Source organism: Apium graveolens, chromosome 5, assembly GCF_009905375.1.
Source record: "Apium graveolens cultivar Ventura chromosome 5, ASM990537v1, whole genome shotgun sequence".
Lineage (NCBI taxonomy): Eukaryota > Viridiplantae > Streptophyta > Magnoliopsida > Apiales > Apiaceae > Apium > Apium graveolens.
The window spans coordinates 297600042-297606669 of record NC_133651.1 but is presented as its reverse complement, the minus strand read 5'-3'; the positions used below and the strand labels follow the sequence as shown (position 1 = coordinate 297606669).

Genomic DNA, 6628 nt, shown 5'->3' with positions numbered 1-6628 from the left:
GCGGTCTCGCTCCGATATTTTTATAAAATTGAAAAATCCTTATTTTCACTTTAAAGTTTTACAGAAGTTAATAAACTTTATTTCTTACTCTCTATAAAAATTTCATGATTTTTGAATATTTTAAGTCGGTCATTTCTATTCTCAAAGTTCGTAATTCATAGCAGTTTTTGTCACGTAAATCACTTTTACTAAAACGGTCATAACTTTTGATTCGTAAATCGAGATTAAGCGATTCAAGCGCCTAAACAATCCTTATAACATTCTATCATACCCAAGATAACTACCGCCGTAAGCTTGCTGGTTTTTCCATCATCCAATCCAAAAAAAATAGAATCAAGTGTTACTTTTCAAGAAACTACAGTTTATACATTTGGGAACGTCTGCAGAAACTTTAAGTTTGGTTTTATTCATTTTAACGAGGTTACGATTGCGATCCGAGTTTTTTTTACGTCTCTGGCATGCAAATCAATTTATTAAGACTTAAACATCCCTTTATTCGTCATCACCGCACTAAAATAAACATCAACTTATCAAATATCATAGTTCATCTTAAGGGATCATGCTAAATATGCATGCAAATGCAACTATATGAAATCACATAAAAATAAACAAATATGTCCTAAATGAACAATCATGCAAAAATATGAAGGAACTACAACTAAACATGCAATATGAATCTATATGGACACACACTACTAATCCTTACATTATCACCCCCAAACTTTAAATTTTCAATGTCCTCATTGAAGGTAATAATAAGGATTTCAGGTATACCTAGTCAGCGGGAGAGTCACCCTCGTCGGGTGGAGGATCAGGTGGCCAATCAACCTCGCCACTAGTGTCTCAGAAAATAGTGCCGAAAGCGTGTGTCAAATCTGCAGCAAAACGACGGTGAATGTCGTGCATGGCCTCCATACTCCTAGTCAATCGCCTATACTGCGCATCACCAACACCAGTCCTATCAACTGCCTGCTGCACATGAGAAAAACCCTCTATAGGCACTGGAGGATCTGTTCGGCCACCCTCTACATCATCAAAAATATATCTCAACCCCTTGTCAGGGGGTGCACCTAAGAATGCATAACTCAAGTGATCTGGCAGTGGGTTGAGCTCAAGTGTGGGAGCATCTTCAACAGACGACTCGAGACGCTCCTGAGAAATTTTCAGCTCTGGTAACCCAAGAGAATCAAATGGCATATCCAACTTCTTCTCCCACGGAGGTGCATTCAAAACCTACAGTTGTTCTACTCCTCCTTCATCTTCAAAAACTGAGTCGACCCGCTCTATTTTAAAGCACTCTTCTTTTTCTATGGGTAAATTTATTGCCTTGAACACATTAAAAGTGACCTTCTGATCATGAACCTTCATCGTAAGCTCTTCTTTTTGCACATCGATCATAGTTCGGCCTGTAGCCAAGAATGGTCTTCCCAAGATGATGAGAATCCTTTTATCTTCCTCGAAATCAAGAATTACAAAGTCAGCAGGAAAGATGAGTTTATCCACCTTGACGAAGACATCCTCCACTATACCTCGTGGATAAGCGATTGAACGGTCAGCTAGCTGTAATGACATGTATGCTGGTTTCGAATCAGGCAGCCCAAGCTTTTTGAAGATAGATAAGGGCATCAGATTGATGCTAGCTCCTAAATCACATAAACACTTGTCGAATGACAATTTTCCGATGGTGCAAGGAATAGTGAAGCTTCCAGGATCTTGAAGCTTCGGAGGCAACTCCTGTTGCAGCACAACACTGCATTCCTCCGTTAGAGCAACGGTCTCTAAGTCATCGAGCTTAACTTTCCGAGAGAGAATACCTTTCATAAACCTCGCATAGTTAGGAATCTGTTCAAGAGCTTCAGCGAAAGGTATATTGATATGAAGTTCCTTGAACACCTCCAAAAACTTCTCAACCTGTTTATCCATCTTTTTTTTCTGCAACCTCTTAGGAAAATGAGGTGGAGGATAGATCTGTTTCTCCCTGTATTACCCTCAGGAGGAGTGTGTTCCACAGTAGTCTTCCTTGGTTCCACCTCTACTTCCTTCTGCACATCTTCTTTAGCCAAAACTTCAGATTCTGGAACTTGAGACTTTTCAGGCTCTTCGTCTTGCTGAATTTGGGGCTTGCAACCTTTCCAGACCTTAAGGTGATGGCGTTCACATATTCTTTAACTTCCCTTTTGCCTGGATTTGTTTCTGTATCACTAGGAAGCGTTCCTGGTGGTCGATTCAATAAGGCATTAGCAATTTGCCCTATTTGGTTCTCCAGAGTCTTGATAGAAACAGCCTGGCTTTGGCATATAAGAGCCTGGTTTTTGCACATAAGCCGCAACTCCTCCAATTCAGATTTTTCATTCAAAGATAGACCTGCCTCATGATTTTGTTGTTGAATTTGGAGTTGTTATTTTAGTGCAATTTATTGCTGAAAACCAGGAGGGTTGAATAGCTTATTTCCAAACTGTTGGAATGGCTGTTGCATCGCATTCTGATTGTTGCTCCAGCTGAAGTTAGGATGATTCCAGTTGTTAGGATAATAAGTGGCAGGAACTAGCTGCTGCGAACTCTGAAAATTGCTCACAAACTGTGCTGAGTCACTAGATAAGCGCATTGCTCCGTCACATGCGGACCTGCACACAGCTCACAAACACTAATTATCTGCTTAACACCATAGTTAGCCAGAGAATCGATCTTCATAGATAACGCCTTTAGTTGAGCAGTGATATTCGTAGCTGTATCCACTTCAAGAACTCCTGCTACCTTGTCCTGTGGCAATCTCTGGGCTGGATACTGATATTCATTAGCAGCCATCAGTTCAATTAGATCATAAGCTTCCTCATAGCTCTTTGCCCATAATGCTCCGCCTGCTGCTACATCGAGCATGGGTTTGGACTGTGCTCCCAACCCATTGTAAAAACAAGTGATGATCATCCAACCAGGAATTCCATGACGAGGACACTTCCTTAGCATCTCCTTGTAGCGCTCCCAAGCTTCACATAGTGATTCTCCCATTTGCTGTGCAAATTGAGTAATAACATTCCTGAGTGCAGCTGTCTTTGCCACAGGGAAGAATTTAGTAAGAAACTTCTGGGCAAGATCTTCCCAAGTAGTAATCGAACCAGCTGGTAGAGAGTGTAACCAGCTATTAGCCTTGTCCCTCAGAGAGAATGGGAACAGTCTCAGCTTCACAGCATCTTCAGAAACACCGTTGAACTTGAAGGTGTCGCAAATCTTAATGAAATCCCTAATATGCATATTGGGATCTTCAGTTGGAGAACCCCCAAACTGGATTAATTATACACCCATTGAATTATTCCAGGCTTGATCTTAAAAGTATTAGCTGTGATAGCTGGCCGGACAATGCTAGATTGAATGTCATTGATCTTGGGTTGAGAAAAATCCATCAAGGCTTTCGTTCGTGTTGCTGGATCTCCCATTGTAATGAGTACCTGAAACACAAGCAAATAAACCGTGAAAGTAAAAGAAACCGAGTCAGTGAACTTTAACGACCACTGATGACAAGCACATAAACTAAAAATTAACACCTAGTCCCCGGCAGCGGCGCCAAAAACTTGTTAGGGCGAAAACACGCGCTAATATTCACGCAAGTATACGCGTTCGCAAGTAGTATAAGATATAAATCAGATCCGTTCCCACAGAGACTGGTTTAGGTTAAGTTCAATTTATGCACCTATGCAACACTGTATGGTTATCACTCAATGCTAAGACAAATAACAAATTAGGTTCTTATTAAACTAAGAGATTATACTAAATAACATTAACTAAGAGAATTGAGGTTGAATTACTATATATGACAAATATGGGATCCTAACTTCATTAAATATTTCATTCAATAGCCTTATTGTTCTTAACCTTATCATGTGATGGCGATGACACTAATCAGATAACACGAAACTGATAAACGCCAACTTTCATTGCATGAGTACCATTCTACCAGACATCCACAAAAAAGATAGAAGCTGAATAGGGACCAATTATATTGAGACCCTATATGTCTATAGAATTTGACAAATAACGGTTTAAGCAAAAGTTATCTATCTTGATTACATAGGGCAAGTAAGATGGTTAAAATTACCTACGAATCATGCATAACAAATACATGAACCTATGCTAGCATGGCAAGTTCTAAACCTCTATATTCACTGTCGCTTCAATAGAGATTAACACGCTATCTTATATGTTAGCTACGCACATAAGATGAATAAGCACAACCAATACTAGGATATCAATCAATCACCACACACCAAGATATCGAAATAAATTAATTATTGAAATCCATAAGTAAATCCGCTAAAACCCCATGACAACGATTAGCCCATAATCGAACTCATCGTCACCATGGGTTCCAATGAAAGCATGGTATAAAACAAGGTCTTAAAAAATTGAATAATGATTAAAGTACAAATAAACGAGATCTAGGTTCAACAAGAACGAAAACGAGCATCCAAAGTTACAACTAATTCAAAAAATCACAAGTTGAAAACAAGAGCTTCTTTTCAGAGTTGTTCTGTGCTTCTAGGTCTTCTCCTTGGTATCCCAATCTTTCCGGATGATGAAAACCCTTTTTTAAGTATATATACGCCCCTAATGGACCTGGACCCTTAAAATCGTCAAATTCCACTCAGAAAAGGCTTTTTCAGCGAAATCAGCGACCAACCTTTTCAGCGAAATCAGCGACCAACCGCGCCTTGAACGTCCGCTCAGCTCTCTGGGCGGGCGCTCAGCTCTCCTGGGCGGCCGCTCAGCTCTCCTGGGCGGGCGCTCAGCTCCTGTCTGGAAAAATTTCTGATGAATTTTGTTTTGGCCATAACTTGAGTTCTACTCGTCAGAATTAGGCGATTCAACTGCCCATGCGAAACTATTGAGATTCTCTAAAACTTGAAAATGGCCTTGGCTTCCAGATCTGATCAATTTTTATCATATTTCCTTTAAAAACTCTTTTCTTCATATAACTGATACCTGAAATGCAATAACACAAAAACACATCAAAATACCAACAACTTGAGTCCAAAACACCAATTTAAGCTTGTAATAAAGCGTTCCAAGTGGATATAAAATCCACTTATCATGTTTCTCCAAGATTGATTTAAGATCTGGGTATCATCAATTAAAGATTAAAGTGGAAGATATACCCAAGACAACGTTTCGAACAAGATATGGGCACTACGAGTTTTTGGTAATGGAGTTTGGTTTGACGAATGCACCAGCCGCATTTATGGATCTTATGAACAGGGTGTTCAAGCAATATTTGGATAAGTTCATTATTGTGTTTATTGACGATATACTGATTTACTCCAAGACGGAAGAAGATCATAAGGAGCATTTGAGGATTTCTTTGGAAATTCTGAAAAAAAAAGGCTGTACGCTAAATTTTCAAAGTGTGAATTTTGGCTAAGGGAAGTGCAATTTCTTGGTCATGTAGTTGATAAAAAAGGAATCAAAGTAGACCCATCCAAGATAGATGCTGTAATGAATTGGGAAAAACCCAAGACTTCAACGAAAATCAGAAGTTTTCTGGGATTATCCGGACATTATAGAAGGTTTGTGCAAGATTTTTCTAAGATTGATGTTCCATTAACAAAGTTGACAAGAAAGAACGAGAAGTTTATGTGGACAGAAAAATGCGAAGAAAGGTTTCAAGAGTTAAAGAAGAGGTTGGTAACCGCCCCAGTGTTAGTGTTACCAGATGAAAAAGGAGAATTTGTGATATTCAATGATGCTTCGTATAAAGGACTTGGATGTGTGTTAATGCAACATGGGAAGGTAATAGCATATGCGTCAAGGCAACTCAAGCCGCACAAGCAAAAGTACCCTACGCATGATTTGGAATTGGCAGCAATTGTGTTTGCCCTTAAGATTTGGAGATATTATTTATACGGGGAAAAGTGTGAGATTTATACAGACCATAAAAGTTTAAAGTATATTTTCATTCAAAGGGAGTTGAATATGAGACAAAGAAGATGGTTAGAATTGATCAAAGATTATGATTGCACGATAAACTATCATCCTGGAAAAGCAAATGTGGTAGTCGACGCCTTAAGTCACAAGGAAAGGTTGAATATGTTACCGTCATCGGAAAATCTGGTCAAGGATTTTGAAAAGATGGAAATTGAAGTGCAGACTCCAAAATTTGGAGGAGAAGCTATAGATGTGATGTCATTTCAACCCGAAATTTTGGAGAAGATTCGATGCTGTCAGGAGTAATTGATAAATCGCGAAAAGGATAAGTTATCAGGAGAAGAAATTAAAACTCAAAAGGATGGAAAAGGAATATACCGTGTAAACTCACATATTTGGATACCTAATGTTGTGGAGCTAAAGCACGAGATTTTGCAAGAAGCGCATCACTCGAGATTTTCAATTCACCCTGGAAGTACAAAAATGTACCATGATTTAAAAGAAAGTTATTGGTGGCCAAATATGAAAAAGGAAGTTGCGGAATGGATAAGTAAGTGTTATACGTGTCAACGGGTCAAAGCGGAACACTAGAGGCCAAGTGGATTACTTCAACCACTGGATATAGCAGAATGTAAATGGGAACATATCGCGATGGGTTTCGTGGTAGGATTACCTAAAACCAAGTCTAATCATGATGCGATTTGGGTGGTAATCG

At 39.2% G+C, this 6628-nt stretch overlaps 1 non-coding gene across 1 annotated transcript; it reads left to right on the top strand.

The window, feature by feature from the left end:
• Window positions 1–2935: 2935 nt before the first annotated feature.
• Window positions 2936–3042, top strand: LOC141663305 (small nucleolar RNA R71). The gene has a single exon (XR_012551385.1). It is a non-coding gene; the product is annotated as a small nucleolar RNA R71 (small nucleolar RNA).
• Window positions 3043–6628: the final 3586 nt, after the last annotated feature.